The sequence below is a fragment of the Camelus ferus genome, chromosome 5 (assembly GCF_009834535.1).
Source record: "Camelus ferus isolate YT-003-E chromosome 5, BCGSAC_Cfer_1.0, whole genome shotgun sequence".
Classification (NCBI taxonomy): Eukaryota; Metazoa; Chordata; class Mammalia; order Artiodactyla; family Camelidae; genus Camelus; species Camelus ferus.
In genome coordinates this window covers 41,503,184-41,520,663 of record NC_045700.1, presented here as the reverse complement: position 1 = coordinate 41,520,663, position 17,480 = coordinate 41,503,184, and the positions used below count along the sequence as shown (strand labels likewise).

General features: G+C 34.7%; 1 pseudogene; it reads left to right on the top strand.

Annotated features, from left to right (window-relative positions):
- The window catches only part of LOC102511552, a 36,363-nt pseudogene that overhangs the window by 5,521 nt on the left and 13,362 nt on the right, over nucleotides 1-17,480 (top strand).

The following is a 17,480-nucleotide window of genomic DNA, read 5'->3' as shown; positions in this document are numbered from 1 at the left end:
AGCATCACTGGGAAGCACTGTTGAGGCTAGGGTACATCAGCGGAGATGTGGGGCTGAAAGAAACTATCCAGGACTTGCTGGCCTGGGCTGGGCTTTTTCCATCTGTACAAAGTGACACCTGGGATCTTTTAGAATCCTTGCAGTTCTCTGGCTGCTGGCCCTCGTACACTCGGAACACCTGCCCCAGGTGCTGGAGGCGGGTGGCCGCGGGGGATCCAACTCTGCAGTTCCTGCAGCAGGACCTTGTGCTGGTACTGCCTTGAGGGCTCTGCAGTCACGGATGGGAACTCCCACAGTCCTATCAGCCGATCTGAGTTGGGCCTCTGCACCAGCAGACTATCTCTGGGTACATTCTAGAAGGAGAGGTGTTCATTGCTGAGTCTCTGATGAGTCAGAATTGTCCTCAGTAGTACCGTCTGGGATAGTTGAGGAGTTGAGGCTTGTTAAGGGCGGTCAACACATTACAAATGAAGTTAACCTAAGTGAAAACATTTACCCTTTTGTCAGAAAATCTATAAATGTGATTTTAAAAATACATGGAAGAATACATGTTGATTGATCAAGATTTTCTTGAAAATAAAGAAAGCTGGGATAATATTTTAGCCCTTGTTTCTGAAACAATTCATGGTAAACTTCAACAAAGATCCAAAAATCATCACAGTTCACTTCATTGTTGGGAGCATTTGAAGAAGGTAGCCAGCAGATGTCAGAATAACATCAAAAACGACAAATGTGGACCCTGGCTTGAGTGAGAGATCACGGTACAGAAAAACCCAGCAGTTTTCCACAGCTGCATATCATTGCTAGCAAAGGAATCAATCATTGACTAAAGAGCCCTTTTAGTGTTCATCCTAAAACAACTTGCATTTCTGGGATTATTGATTTTTGGAAAATAGATCAGTTTGATCCATTTACTGTTCCAATCATAAACTCCATGAGTTGTATACTAATTCCACTCATGAAGAGGAAAAAGAGAAGGAAGCTGAATCTGATATCAAACATAGAATCAGAGACTGTAAGAAGATTAGTCTAGCTCCTTATGTAACAGTGTCTGGACAGCTTTTTGAAAATTTAGATAAATCCCAAAAAGGAGATCTTATCAAGAAGAGTGATTTCAAAAAGACTTCTGAAGATAACAACTCCCTTCAAACCAATTTGGGTATCTTCTACCTTCAACCAAGAATCAAATACTTCAAGAACCATTTAATAAATATGGCAGAACCATGTATGCATATTAGCGCTCAAAGCAATTTTTTTTTTCCTTGAGAAAGAATTTTTTTGAAAAGATTACTGAGACCACCAAAGGAGAGTGTTAAATTTCCTGAAAAGAGCCATAATGGGAAGAATAAGTGGACTGCAGATCAATTCGTAAAATTGAATATTGTACAAGGATAATTCTAAGATTTCTGATATGAATACACAGTTCTACCAGTTGCCACATACAGAGGTGAGTGAATAGTGTATATCTAAGACTTTAATCTCAGCTCACTGGATATTTCTGGACTGAATATTCTAGGTGAATGAGGGATTTGTCCTTAAGTCTTAGACACTTAAGTTAATTATACATCGATTGTGTATTCAGCCACTTCTTAATTTTACTTCCTTATATTTTATTGGTCAGGTCACACCTCAATGCTCATCTTTTAAAAGTTATTTTGAACTGGGCATCTAAACCTACCAAAACTTCAATTCAGAAGTTATGGGGGAGAGTATAGCTCAGTGGCAGAGCGTGTTCCTAGCAAGTACAAGGTCCTGGGTTTTATCCGCAGTACCTCCATTAAAAATAAATAAATAAAAACCCAATTACCCCCCCCCAAATAAAATAATAATAAACAAAAGGTATGAGTTACTAGATTACAATTGGGGCTTCATAGAGTAGTATTTTTTACAACTGTTGCCATTGTAGCTTCTCACTTCTTCTCTCAGAGGACAATTGGATTAGTCTTCCTTAAAGAAACAGCTGAGAAAAATATAACCAACTTCATTTCACCAACATAAAACCTGTTATATTTGTCAAAACACTTGGACTTTCCATATATCTAGATACTTAAATTGACTTTTAAAAGTTTTGTTTCTTCCATGTTTGATTTTGTGAGATAGATTTTGAAGTGTCAGATATATTTCACCTGGTTTAGCAACCAATCTAAATAAAGCAGTTGTTCTAGTTTACGTTCTATCTTCAGAGAAGCATCGAGAAGCCAGCTGTTGGGCTAGTGCTTTCCATGGCTTAATGAAAAATTTCTTTCCTTTAACATTGTTTTCTCTATAGGCATACAGCTTTTTTTTCTTTTATCTTTTTGGTTTATATAGAATAGACTATAATGCAGTCAACACAATTAAATGCCTTGAATTTCTTTCTCTTCTCTAATTTTTCAAAGAAATTTTTAAAGACTGTGTGCACAAAAACAAACACACTTTGGATTGTGATCTGTATATGAGGATCAAGAAAATAGCTCAGTATGAAATAACATAAATCAGAGATGATTTGGGAGAAAACCTACAGCAGTGGGACTTATGAGCATTAGATGAGATTTTAGTCCCACCTAGTGTCCTATAGTGGAATCACACCTTGGAAACGAAATCTAATACATCCAGGACAAGACTCAAAGATTAGGCAGCTAGCATGAGGCTGGGCACTGACTCAAAGCAAGTAGAGTCAGAGGGATGTTGGTGTTTCTTCTTTACTGAGCTGAAAAATAGTCATGCTAAAAAAGCTATTCTTGGTGGCGGTGTATAGCTCAGTGGTAGAGCACAGTGCTTAGCATGTGCAAGATCCTGGTTTCAATCACCAGTACTTCCACTAAAAAAAAAAAAACAAAAAAGAAGATATTCTATTCTTGGATCTAAGGAATTTACCAAATATTTACAGGGCCAGTCTATAGACATATTCATTCATATATCAAATTTAAAAATAGAAAGGTTTGAGATGATAGCCTGATTTGGTAGAAATAAAATGAGATAATGATGGAAATTAGAATGTCAGTAACACCTGGGAATGAGAAAGTTCACACATATCTAAGGATAATTTACATATGCATAAATAAGGTCATATTATGCGGTTTTTTTCTTTTAGTGTGAGTGATGGGAAGACTTTAATACGCCTATTTTGGAATTGGATTAAGACAGTAGACAAAAAACAAGTAAAGATATATATATATACTCATATATATATGTGTGTGTGTATATACTGAATAATCCAATCAGTATATCTGATTACATAACTATGGTTATAAGTGGGAGGGGGTGTAAACTCAAAGGTAGAGAACAATCTTTAGTGTATATCTATGGAAATTTTACAAAAAGTAATCATGTATGTAGCTAAAATGAATATCTTAAGTCCAAGAAGTAAAATGTTTACATATTACATTCTCATAATATAATAAACCTAGAAAGAATTTTAAATGTATCATAATTATTTGGAAACTAGAAACACACCCAACTCTTGAATCAAAGGAAACAGAACAATAAAATTATAACCTAAAAAATAATGAAAAGGAGACTATAACTGAAGACCCCTAGGGGATACAGAAAAGCTGGATTGAAAAAAAAATTGTACCCTCACAGTAGTTCATTATTGATAAAGATGAAAAATAAAGAAGTTAGTATTTACCTTCAATTATCAGAAAAAGAATGACAATTGCGAATAAGGAAAGAGAATTAGTAAAGGTGAAAATGACTAATTTACTTTAAAACATTTTATTAATAAACAATAATATAAAACAAAAACATGCCTATTTGTGTCTGGTTGGAGGAGCCAAACAGTATTATTTCAAACTCATCCCAGCAAAGTTTTCAAAGTCTGACTGCCTTGTAAACCCAAATCAGAAACATTTTGACATTTTTAGTCATTAACTTTTTCAAAAGTATCAATGGTCTATCTAATTTTTAATTGCCATACATGTTTCTTACCCAAGTTGGACCCATTTTGATGTTTCACACATTCCTGTGCAGAGGTTAGGAGTGATTGCCAAATGTTTTTTGGAAAGGGTCCAAAAGTAAATATTAGGTTTTGTGAGGAGGATGGTGTCTGGCATCTGTCCCAACCACTTAACTGTGCTATTGTTGCTCAAAAGCAATCATATTCAATATGTAAATTAATAAATGTGTCTGTATTCCAATACAGGTTTGTTTGTAAGGAAAAAAGAGGGAAATTTGAGCATGAATTTGTCCTATAGGCTGCATTTGCTGACCCTGGGTTAAAGTTAAATACAGATTTCAATAAGTGAATAGGCGCCATTGATATGAATGTGAATATATAAGCAAAGTCAGTTTAAAAAGAAGATATTCATTTGAGAATAGCATACTAATTACAGTGACTGTTACAGCTATCATTCTGGTGGGTTCTTTCTATAGGTCAGGCACTTTATATGGTGTTTTACATATAATTTCTCATTTAATATTCACATCAACCCTATGAAGTAGGTATTGATATTATTGCCCTATGCCAGATGAAGAAACAGAGTTTTAGACACTTAAGATACTTAACCAGTGTTCTAGTTGAAGGTAGCAGTTTGAGATTTAAAGTCACCTCTGCTGAGCCAAGTTCTAAACAGCTCCATAGAAATACTTGGAAGTCAGGGTGTCATACACCTGGCAAGGCAGGGTATTTTTCCTGAGTGCAGGGAGTTATTTCTCCATGTTCATTTTTCTATGAAGTTACTTTCACTCCATTTCCCAGGAAGGAACACTTCATCCCATCCTCCTTTCCCACCTGTTCCAGCACTGAGTTCCCCCCATGGTTGAAGAAGTGAGCATTCTGATTTAAGAGTCTGCCCACCATGGAATCACATAACCATAATGTTAGGACCCAAGCATTATAATTTAGGCAGCATGAACCCAATTCTCTGTTTTCCTTTTGTAGAGAACTGTATCTGGGTAAAGCTAATGCTTGCTCTTGTGAATTTGATGGAGTGAGCTAAAGAAATAGAACGTCTTTTAGGTCCATCTTATCTATGTGCAATAAGACATACAGGTCAGAGACTTGGGGGTCTCAAATTCTAGGATTAAAAATAAAGGTAGAAAGACACCACCCCCATACTCTTCAATCCAGCTTTACTGGTAAAAATTCTGAGCCTATTTTAATACTTAATGCCTCCTTGTCTGACTTAAATTGGTTAAGTTCTCAAAGATGGGAATAGTGATTAATTAGGCTCCTTCAAACCTCTTGACTATAGGAACCATAGAAATTACAACACTTGTCTGAGGCTACTTGAGAACAAGGCCAAATTGTTTCTGGAATGTTACCATCTATCTAGAGTATACCCAAAGGCAGAGTAACTCTAAAATCTGCTGAATTTCCCTCCATTTGACAATTCTTTAAGAGTGTTTCTTAAATTATTGCCTATAATGAAGTAAATGGAAGACGAACAAATTACAGCCTGATCATGAAACGGATTGGAACTGAACCTAATGAGACAATGTGAAATTGCAAGACTGTGGAATGAATTACAAGAGTCAGTGATAGTCACCACTTAAATGAACTGTTTGACATGATGAAGTTCAACTACAAAGTGATGACTGATGGAAGGACAAGTATGTAAAAGAAAGGATAGTCACCAATTCTCTGTTTTCACTGATCTTTAATGGTCATCCTTAATGTAAGAAGAATTTAATTCAGACACAAAGATACAGTCTTTAACTGAAAAAAACGGTGGCAAGGCCAAGAAGTTACTGAGATGAGGGGAAACTCATTTATCTATGACACTTTAAGTGGACATTTTAAATGGCTCCTTCTTTTAGATTCTAGATTCTGGAGGTCTTACCTAGGCCTGTGACTCGAAGCACTCATCAGAACTATGCTTTCATGTAATCAGGCAGAAATAACAGATTCTTTTGGCATCATCTAGTGAGATCACAGCCTGTCAGTTTGCACTTTGCAGCTACTGGGAAAGCAAAACTTTGGATTGTGAGAATTCTCCCTAAGTAAGTGTAACAGAGGTGAGAGGAATGTCTGGCAGCCAGAAGGCTTTTTTCCTTAAATTACTTTGAGGACTAAAACTTGTGAATCACACATCATTTAAGAAGTACAGACAGAAGATACTTTGGAATTATTCCTGGTTTATTTACATAGCATCAGTAATAATATATAAAGAATATAGTGTTTTTCCCAGTCTGTTGTATTTGAATATAAGATTATACCAAGATATGAATTTTTCCACTATTATTTAAAAATAAACTCAATTAGCCTTGAAAAGCTTCTGACCAGCAGATAGATAGCATAGATATACAATAAATAGGAAAAGATAAACATGTATTGATTGGATACAGTGGAGAAGTTATGCTTTAGATTATGAGTAAATTAATGAAAGACTGTACTACAGTCTAAAATACACAATTTGAAATGTAAATTATAGGTTAGGCTATGGATAAAAGGGAGTAATTAACACAGAGAAAATGTAGCCATTGCTTCTAACTTGCTAGAAAAGTTTGGTTTGAACAATGTAATTCCAGATGTCTTTTATGTAGTAAAGTTTATATCAAAATGATATATGCTTAGATTTATATCATTAACTCCCAGGAGTTTTTCCCTCTGATAATCTTAAACAATGGAATAAAAAAGTGGTACAGTATAGATTAAGCACATATCTAAATCTACGTCTACATGTTTTTACATCTACATTGCCTCGTTCCGTTTTCCAACTATCAATCTTTTACTCCTCCAGGGATAATCCAGTTTTCAAAAACTAAGATACTATACTGAAGCCAGTTAAAGCATCTCTAAAGACAAAACAAAACTGGATATCTTTAACTTTATAATATTCCGAGAATTACTTTCATTGTCTCTGTCCTCAGCAAAATCATTGACTCTTTTAGGTGAATCAATGCTAATCCTTTCCTCCTTTGCCAACCATAAAATGAAAAAACAAAGTTACGGGAATGCTATAGAGATATTACATTCCTATTGCTGTGGTAGCAAGTTATCAGAAATATAGTGGCTTGAAACAATACAAATTCATTATCTTATGGATGGTCAGAACTCTTAAAATCAAGGTGTCATAGGGGCTACATTCTTTCTGGAGGCTCTAACGAGGAATCTGTTTCCTTGCCTTTTCCAACTTCTCGAGGCATCGTGCATTCTTTGACTGATAGCCGCTTACTCCATCTTCAGAACTATCTCTGACTCTGACATCCCTGCCTCCCTCTTTATGTGGACCCTTGTGATTACATTGGACTCACTCAGATGATCCAGGATAGTCTCCCCATCAAAGGATTCTTAACTTAATCACATTTGCAAAGTACCTTTTGCCAGGTAAGGCAACATACTGATAGATTCTGAGGGTTGGGATGTGAACATCTTTGGCAGGAAAGAAGGAGGACAGTATTCTGTCTACTTCAGTAGCATTTGGAAACTTGAGTCTAAATTTAATGTGGTCTACGGAAGAGAAGGGAAATAATAGAGATGAAAAAAGAAAAAGACCCTTTGGAAATAGTTTAAATTCCTTCCTTATCACTAAAACCACAATGAAAGAAGTTAGTATAATCCCTATGGGATATTAAATGGGAAATAATTTCTATTAAGGCAGAAGCTGGCCTTTTTTGGAAAGTAATTTTGTTAATCTGAACCATGATATATTTAAACAATTTATCGACATAAATTGCCTTCTCTTTCCCATCATGTGCCTTATCTGTCCTTCTACAGATATGTAAATTGGAAGTAAGAAAAAATTAGAAAAAGAACTTCACATTCAAGACATTTTATAAAAAGTATCGATCAGTTTCATGATTATATTCTAGTCCAAGACCTACCACTTCCTTTGTAAATTATTATGTGTCTAGTTACTGGTATTTTTTCAAGGATATCCTCTACAAATAATTTTTCTTAACACATGCCTCTTATCCATCATTTTGTTGCTTCAGGACCTTAAATCGTGCCACTTGACAGACTGATTCATTGGTTAATCAGTTCTTTCATTCATTAGTTCATTCTACTGATATTTTATTGGTGATTTTTCTAGAGTTTATGCTAGACACTGCATGGGGGTATGTATGACAAGCACAATACATGAGTTTTCACAGCCTTTTCCAGGCTCACTGCCACAGAGAATTATTTTGTTGCTTTAGGGGGAACATAGTGCACTGCTTAGTAATAGACAGTGACTTTCTAGGTTCCGATGGCACTCAAACATTTATCATCCTTGATCTTGACAAATTACTAACTCCTTGGTGCCTCATATCTTTCCTCAGTAAAATGAGAATGTGTTTCATTAATTGTTAAGCCTTACATAATGAGTACTTTTGAAGTTTAAATGAGCCAGTCCATGTAAAGTACTGATGTTAACCATTATTTCACAGTCCTCACTTATTTCTATAAGGATTATCTCCTAACCAAAGATCCCCATCTTATCCTTATAGTTAGTACAAGGGAAACCTGGAAAAGAAGAAAGGTTAGTGGGATTTGCTTTGGTTAAAGCACAGGATTTCTCTTGGGAGATGATTAATTTACATTAGACAGAGATGACCAAGAAGTATAAGAAATAAATAGGGAATTGAATAAATAGGGAATTGACTTTTAAGAACTTACCTTAGTGAGATACTGAGACTTTAGAATTTTTAAGAGAAAGTGAATAAATAGGGAATTGACTTTTAAGAGAATATAGTAGAGACTATAATTGCCTTTATTTAGGGTTGCCAGATGATGTTTTTCATTCATTCATTCAACAAATTATCAGTAAGCTAACACAATGTGTCATATCTTGTGCTAGGTTCTTGTAATAGTCATGAAGAAAAAAAGTAGGTTTCTGTCTGCATTTAGTTTTTGTTCAAGGGAGATGATGAACGTTGACTGTATAATCGGACATGCAGATGTTAAATTATTAATGCTGCAATTGCTACAATTGTAAAAGTAGAGAAGTTTGGTATACTCAGGATGGTCAACAAACTTTCCTTGGAATCTGAAAGATGATTAAGTGAAGTAGTATAGCCTTTTCTAGGAACTGAAGGAAGAAGCTTGGCTGAGGTGCATTCAGTGAGGTGGTGCTTGGACAGAAAGGAGACTGAAGGGGTAGAGATATGCCAGGGTCATGAGGGCCTTAATCATGATTTTGATCTTGTCTTTAGGAGAAATGGGTTGATACAATCAGTTTTATATTGCCAAAGGATTTTTATTCAAACAGAGACTGCTTGGAATAGAGGAGGATGTGTGGGTAGACCAGTAGGAGGCTATTGTCTTAGTACTGGTGAGAGCTGATTGTGGCTAGGAATAGGGTAGTGATGTTAAAAATGTGGCTGAGAATATGAATTTATAAGCTGTTTAAAAATGAATCAACAAGTTTCACCAATAATGATGGAATAGGTGTGAGGATCAAGAAGAAAATGCCATGGATGACTCCCAAGTTTCTGGCTTGAATAACTAGTTGAACAAATAGTAGCTGTTTTCTGGACAGACAGGAGGGAACTAGAAATTGTGCTGGTTTATTTTTGACTCATTGAAATATTTATCCTCAAAATGAAAGCAGAGTTTATCTAGAATTAAAATCATCACCCTAGAGATGAGTCAAGAGTACTGCTTAACTGTGAATATATGATATTGAAATTTACTGTTGAAAGGCATACAAGTTGACCAGACTAGAGTTGTGATTTGGAGAAAAAAGTTATTTATCCAAACAGAAGATGTAAAATACTCTGTGCAATGTTTTTGTTTGTTTATTGGTTTTCGTTACACCGAGAAAGCCAGGGAAACTTCTCTGTGAAACTGAAAACTAAACAATATTTTCAACCGAATTTGCATGAAAACCTAATTTCTAAAGCAGTAGGACTTTTCTTGGCTGGAAAGTGATGGTCATTATTAGACATGCCTGAATAAAATTAAAGCCATTGCACTGCCTTGCCGGCCAAGGCTGAAGACTTGGCTGCTGCTATAAAATCTGAAGGTAGTAGGGGTTGTTTTCTATTAGAGACTTAAGAAATTTGTGTGAAAAAGAGGAGAAAATAAATTTATTTAAAATAACAATAAGCTCTTATTACACAAGAGAAATGGAAACTATTGAAGAAACAAAAATGTTGTCAATTGAGTGAAAGGTCTGCAGGGTCAGGCACCAGCAGACAATATTTCAGCAGTGGAAGCCCTCATTACACTAGAGGTAGTACAGTAACGGATTCATATGCAGAATTTATAACAACTCTTTAAACCAGAAGGGTAGAAATACTCTGCCTATGGGTTTAAAGAGAAGAAATTCTACTCCGAGTGACAAGTCAAGGACCCAGTATTTTGGAAGATTGCTACATCTTGAACCAAGATGTAGAGGACTCTTTCTTCAAGAAGAAATCTGTTTTAATTACACAGGTAGCACACATATTGATTACTTGGTAGTCGGTAAAGAATGAAGAGAAAAAAAAAGAGGATAATTGTAGCAGGATTCCAGGACTAAGGAGAAAGAAGCAGAAAGGGTTAAGGAACTAGACTGTCACACAGTAAGTCTCATCTTCTTGAAGAAAGACACTCCAAGTCCCTTATGGGCTGTTTTGCCAGTCCCTGCCCTAGGATCACCAGAGCAAGCCTAAGGCAGACTGAAGAGAACATTACTTCTTTTTTTTCTGATATCGGGGTTGATTACAAGATGGACTACTATGATCACTTAAAGAATCATGCCCTTACATTTCCCAGAATCCTCTTTAAAAAATGAATTATTTAATTATAAAGCATGAATGTGCACATTTCAGTATAGTACCTATATGAGTGCTCAGAAAGCCATAGGAGCAATGTGTTATGAGAACAGAGGAGTGATTCACCCCGTCTGGACAAGTTACAGAAGTTAGCCTCAAGGAATGTTATTAAGACTAGATTTTTATTTTATATTTATTAAAGATTAATATATATATTACTATAGCACATATGCAAATATATCTGTAGAAGAGTACATATGTAAGTGTATACCTCAACGAATTTTCATAACATAGGTATAGTACAACCATGCAACCAACACACAGATAAAAATATAGAAAACATCAGCACCCAAGAGATTCTCTCTGTGCCCCATTTCTGCCAGCTTCCCCCAAAGAAACCACTATCCTGATTTTTATCACCATAAATTAATTTTGCAGATTGCATTATTTTTTAGAAATAGAATCATAAAGCATGTACTCTTTTGTATATATCTTCCTTAGCTGAATATTATGATTTTGAGATTCATCCAAATTGCTGTATGCAGCAGTAATCTGAATATACTATAATTTATGTATCCATCTCTACTACCTTGAAAGAGTAAAGTATTAATTTAGGGTGGATACAATAAATCAAGGATCCATTGTGTAATCTCTAGGAAATTGATCCCTCCTCTTCCCAAAATAATATCAGAATCTATAGTCAATATAAGGGAAAATAGAAATATTTTAAAATGTGTTTGATTAATTCATAATGGGTCAAGAAAGAAGAAAAAGGAAACAAGAGCAAAAGGGAAAAATGGAAAAAAAGAGTAAGCTGATAAGTCTAGATCCAAAAATACCAGTGATAATATTAAAGTTGAAGATTTTCAGTCTGGATGAAAATAGATCTATTTTCTGATTACAATAAACATACTTTAAGTATAAGAAAAGTTGAAAGTAAAAGGATATAAAAGGTTATACTGTGTAATATTAAACAAACAAAAGAATATGTAGTTTTACTAAAGTCAGACAATAATACTTTAAAGCAAGAAGCATCACTGGAAATAAACATGTATTTCACAATGATAAAAGTTGACCATATTGGGGAGTTATCACAATATTATATCTTTGTATGCCCAAAATATAGCTTTAAAATATAGAGAGCAAATATTAACAAAATTATATGAAAAATATACAAATCCACAATCACAGAAGGACATTTTGCCATACCAGTGCTACGTGAGATTTATGGACTTAAATGCACATTGTGGAAAGAAGAAAGCCTAAACATTACTATTTAAAGAATCCATCTAAAAAAAGCTAGGAAATATCAGCAAATCAAACCAAAATACAAGAGAAGAAAATAAATAATAAAGATAAGATGCACAAACAGTGAAACAGAAAACAAATTAACAATATAGGACCCAACAAAACCAAATTTAGTTCTTTAAAAAGACTAAGAAAAAAAATTTTTTAAACAAAAGTGATCAAGAAACAAAGGAAATTACCAAATCAAGAATTTTTAAAGTGGAACATCATTACATATTCCAGAATACAAAGATAAGAGAGAGTATAGCAGGACAGCTCTATTACAATAAATTAAACATTTAGATGAAGTGGACAGATTTCTTAAAAATACAATTTTCCAAATTTGGCTTGGGAAGAAATGGAAAATGTAAATAGTTTTATACCTATTTAAGAAATTTTTTTTAACATTTTTTATTGATTTATAATCATTTTACAATGTTGTGTCAAATTCCAGTGTAGAGCACAATTTTTCAATTATACATGAACATATATATATTCATTGTCACATTCCTTTCTCTGTGAGCTACCATAAGATCTTGTAAATATTTCCCTGTACTATACAGTATAATCTTGTTTATCTATTCTACAATTTTGAAATCCCAGTCTATCTCTTCCCACCCCCCACCCCCTTGGCAACTACAAGTCTGTATTCTCTGTCTATGAGTCTATTTCTGTTCTGTATTTATGCTTTGTTTGTTTGTTTGTTTAGATTCCACATATGAGCGATCTCACATGGTATTTTTCTTTCTCTTTCTGGCTTACTTCACTTAGAATGACATTCTCCAGGACCTATTTAAGCAATTGAATAAGGCATTAAAGCCATTATTTCACATATGAACATTTCTAGACATATACATAATCTCTTTCAGAAAATAGAAAAACTACTTAAATTCTGGTATGAGGTCAGCATAACCATGGATCCAGTGTTGATAAGGATTTTATAAGAAAGAAGAATCGCATGCTAATGTCTCTCATGATTATAGATGCAAAACCCTACACAAAATATTAGCAAATCAAATCCAATAATATAGTAAAATGATAATATGCAATGGTTACATTGATGAGTCTTCAAGAATGGAAAGCTGGTGGGACGTGAATAAAGCAGTTTATTCCAGACTCCCTGTTCCAAGTCAGGACTCCTTCTCAGCTGAATTCTGTACCATTTGCCTCTTTTGTGTCTTGATTTTCCCAGCTTCATTTTTTAAAAATATTATCATGTTTCCTTTCCCTTGCCTTTCAAGAAGGCTTCTTATTCTTAAAGTCTGTAATTATACCTACCAACCACGATTCCAAATCTTTAGCAACACTCAGACAGCGTTGAGTAAATGGTTTTGAGCGTATAACTCTCCCAATTGGAACAACTTCTGTGTTCCCTAACTCAGGCTTCTTGGTGAAGTATATTTCTGTAGGGCTTCCCGTGCTCCCTTCAATGGGAGCTGAACAAACCCCTATACCTATTGAAACTTGCATTAGGACTGAAAGTATGTTATAAACACTGCCCAGCCAGCCAAATTGTCTTAGGTAAGATTACAAAGAATATAGAATCTGAAGTAAAAGCTTATGTGCAGTTTTTTATTGATGATTCCAACACCACAGAAACTGAGGTCTGAGGGACTGCATTCACTGAGAAAGCATAAGCAAATAGCTTTGCTTCAAGTTCTGATTTTTTTTTAAGATGAGAACAGATATGCAAGAGTAAGGCAGCCACAGCTTTCTAACAAGGATGACTTGCAGCTTTGCCTTTCTGAGTATTTTCGTAGAAGCAGTATGGAACTACTGCATCTCAAATAATACAAACCAGGAGGATGTTAAGAGGGATGTATTTTGGTCCCCTCTGGCCTCTTTTCTGTTCCAGTCAGAGTTTTCCCCAAAGGGAATTAATTCGCCTTCACTTCCAGATGTCTCACCTGACTGTTTTGACTCCCATAGGGAAGCCAAATTCCTCCACCGGCTGTGTGGAAGTTTTTTTTTTTTTTTTTTTTTTTTTTGAGACAGAAGTGGTGGGAGGAGCAAGCATTGCAAAATTCAGCATTAGGTTGGATTTACAGCAACTGTGACCAAAGAATTGGTCTAGGAAACATACATGAGTGTGAGTTCTGTGGTGGCAATCAGTGGTGCCCAATATATTTATATAGCCCACGTCTGCCTGTTAAACTAGAAATACATTCCATACTTCCAGGGTTGACTTCTCAATGAATAAAATTATTTGCTGGTTTTCAGTTTGATACTCAGTAACAGATTGTTAGATTGACTCCCTGATTTTTTGCAAATTCCATACTACATTTTTTAAGATCTGGAATACACCTCCCAGCCGAGCACCTTCAAGTTAATATTCCCAAGTAATTTATCATTCAAAAAATAAATCATATATTGAAATTAAGAATATATTAATAAGACCAATGCTAATAGCACAGCTTTATCAAAATGAATAATTCTACCCAAACACATTTTTTGTCTCATATTTTTATAGCACTTCTTAGAGTACACTCACTAGTTGTGTTAACCTATCTTGAGTGTGCTATGCACTTCTCAGGCATTATAAAACTTGATGTGATGACTTAAATTGAAACTAGTTTATATGGTTATAAATAATACTTGCTGTAAAATAAATTTAGAAATACATTTAGAAAAGAGTAAAGTTGGAGAACGGGTGGTTAGAAGCAAGGAATAAAAATTACCAATATACTAATTGGCTTACAAGTTGTTTAACACTTTTCTTTTACATAAAAGTTACAATGAAACAGGAAATTATGTTATTACATAAGAGATGGCTACTTCCATCCTTCCATTCCTCTTAGCATCTCCATTAATTGTGTTTAGAAGATGGATTAGAATTTAACTTGTCACTGATGGCTTTTAGTAAAGCTTGGAAAGTGTTTCTTTTCAATACTCTCCACTCAGCAGTCCCAGTGGGCCTGTGAAAAGCATTATGTTCTTCCAACTCTAGCATGTTATTCTAAGATGTCAATGCCTAGCCAAAGCAGTTACATTAGGAAAAGTGAATGTTTAGAAGCCTTTTTTTTTTTTTTTGATAAATAGAGCATCCCTAGAAGGGAGCTTGCCTGGTGCTGGGCAATGATGAGTAGAGGCAGCTGATGGTGGATGAAAGGTACTAAGTAAAAAAAGCTAGCTCCTCAACTAACGCAAACCAAATACCTGATGCTCACGTGTACAAAGTAACTCCATTGTTACATTCATGATCCCTACCAAACTGGTATATCCTAGTACTTCAGAATGTCTACACTTGTAATCTGGATTGCAATTAAAATGTTAATCCCTGGACCTCACTCCATATCTACTAGATTTGCAGTAATTACTTTCAGCTATTTTTATGCAAACCAAATTTTGGGGACTATAAATTGGCTTAGAATATAAAGGTTAAAAAGTTATACTAGGGGTTAAGAACATGGACCCTGGAATAAGTCTACCTGGACTCTACATGTGCTGAGATGATAATCTTACTTCCCTTATGAGCCTTTAGCTCGGCGTATAATATGTGTTGGATGAATACTGGCTGCAATGGCAATTGTCAAAGGAGAGCTCCAAATTGTCCATGCTTTTGCTCTTTGTGGGCTACTGTTTAATAAATTCATTTCCCCTTTAAGGATACCCTGAATGACATTTCATCTGGATTTCCAACCTGCAGAATTGGGAATATTTTTAATTGAAAAAAATTAGTGTCCTGCATTTTTCTGGATATGGGGGCCTATTTTTTATGGTCTAGTTACTTATCTACAGATAGGAAAGCCTAGAATTACTTAAGTAGAAGCATCATTGTTCAGCTCTGTTGAATGTCAGAGGAACACAGGCTGAATTGCCCCCAAGTAACTGGGACCCAGTAAGCAATTCAGGATTAACTGAAGTTTCAAAACAAGTGAGAATAACTCAGTTGTAAGGAAACTAGGTGAGGAGAGTAAGGAGCCCTAACTAAAAAGAGAATCTGGGCTATTTTCAAGCAAACAAATTATTGAAGAGTACAATATACTACATTATTCACATACTCCATTATGCCTCTGACTTCAATAAATAATTAACCCTCCATAAAATGAATACCTACCATAAGTTTGAGTTTGAACTAAAGAATGTATTGTACATAATGTTCTCAATAAATATTTTAATTATTAGTAATTTTTAACTGATTTGAAGTAAAATAAAGCCATTGTGTTTCAGTTACAATTGTGAGTTCTCAGATAATCACAATACTCTTAGTTTCAAGGTTCCAAGATTCCAAGAATTGCCTAAGTAGTAATATATTTCTTACATTAGCTTCACTCTCTAAATGCATTGTTTTTCTTCCCTGTTCTTGGACTATTGAAAATCATTACCATTGCAGCAAGACTAATTTTTGTGCCATTACAAATACTGACATTTATTCTTAATGACTACAAGAGTGGAAGCCAAAAAGCAATTGCAATCGATTATACACAGAAAGTTCTTTTAGTCACAATTATAGTATTTGTATAAATTTTAAAATTTGCAATTATAGCTGTCTCAAAAAACAAATTCTCAATTATCATGAAAAGACAAAACATAATTTCCTAAAATAAATATTTCTCTAAACAAGACCTGAACTTGCAACTAATTCTGACCCCTCAAAATGTTGTTCTTCCTTCCCAGATTCCAATATAAATGGCCACTTTTTTGCAACTACCCTCCCCCTAAATGTAACAAAAATTCCCTTGCATTCTGAGTTCTTAAAACAAATTATCCTATTAAAATAAAGTTTGAGCACTGATTTCATTTAAATTCCCTATAGTCTGCCTAGAATTTCAATGTGGTTCTTTTTTGAAGCTCTTTAGTGCTACTGTTTTTTACTGAAATGATTGTAAAATCTTCCAATGGCCTCCTACCAGCTTACTTATTTCTCTCTTGTCTTTCCTTACCTTTTCCTATGCCTAGGTTAGGGGAGGCTCAGGTATTTAATCAGGAAGAGAATGAGTTTGTTTTTGTTTTCTTTTTTATACATCAATCCCTATTTCTAAACATGCATGGCCCGTAGAAAGATAAATTCTTTGCTTTTATACCTCATGGCCAAACTCTTGTAGCTACAACCTAACTATCATGGGGTTATTGAAATTGCTGCATTGGTTAAAGCTTAGCCACCAATGCTGACGAGAAGTGTTTTTGATCCTTGCCATATAGATTCGAAACAATTTTTCTTGATCCTCCTTCTATTTGTTTTTAATGCACTTATCACATTACACTGTAAGTCCTATTTATGTATCTGTAGCCTCTATTAGACTGTAATTTTCATAATGGAAAGAAGGGTCTACATTGTGCCTAATACAGTATCTGGAACATGGTTGGTGTTCTACCAATAATAGTATATAAGATTAGCAATGCAAAGCCCCTTTCTGCTTTAAGACAACCAAGATGGAAACTTAAGAAGGAATTAAGAAAGAAAAGGCCTGAGTGGTGGGCAGGACATCTAACACCCTATTATTGACACTCTATTATCGTAAATGTGACTTGTGAAATATATCTTAACTTTTACAATGAAGGAGTTGAACTGGATACTCACTAGAGATTATTGTCTACTCTGAATGTATAATAATATCTTATTTTTGCTGTTCCTTATAGTTAATTTGAAC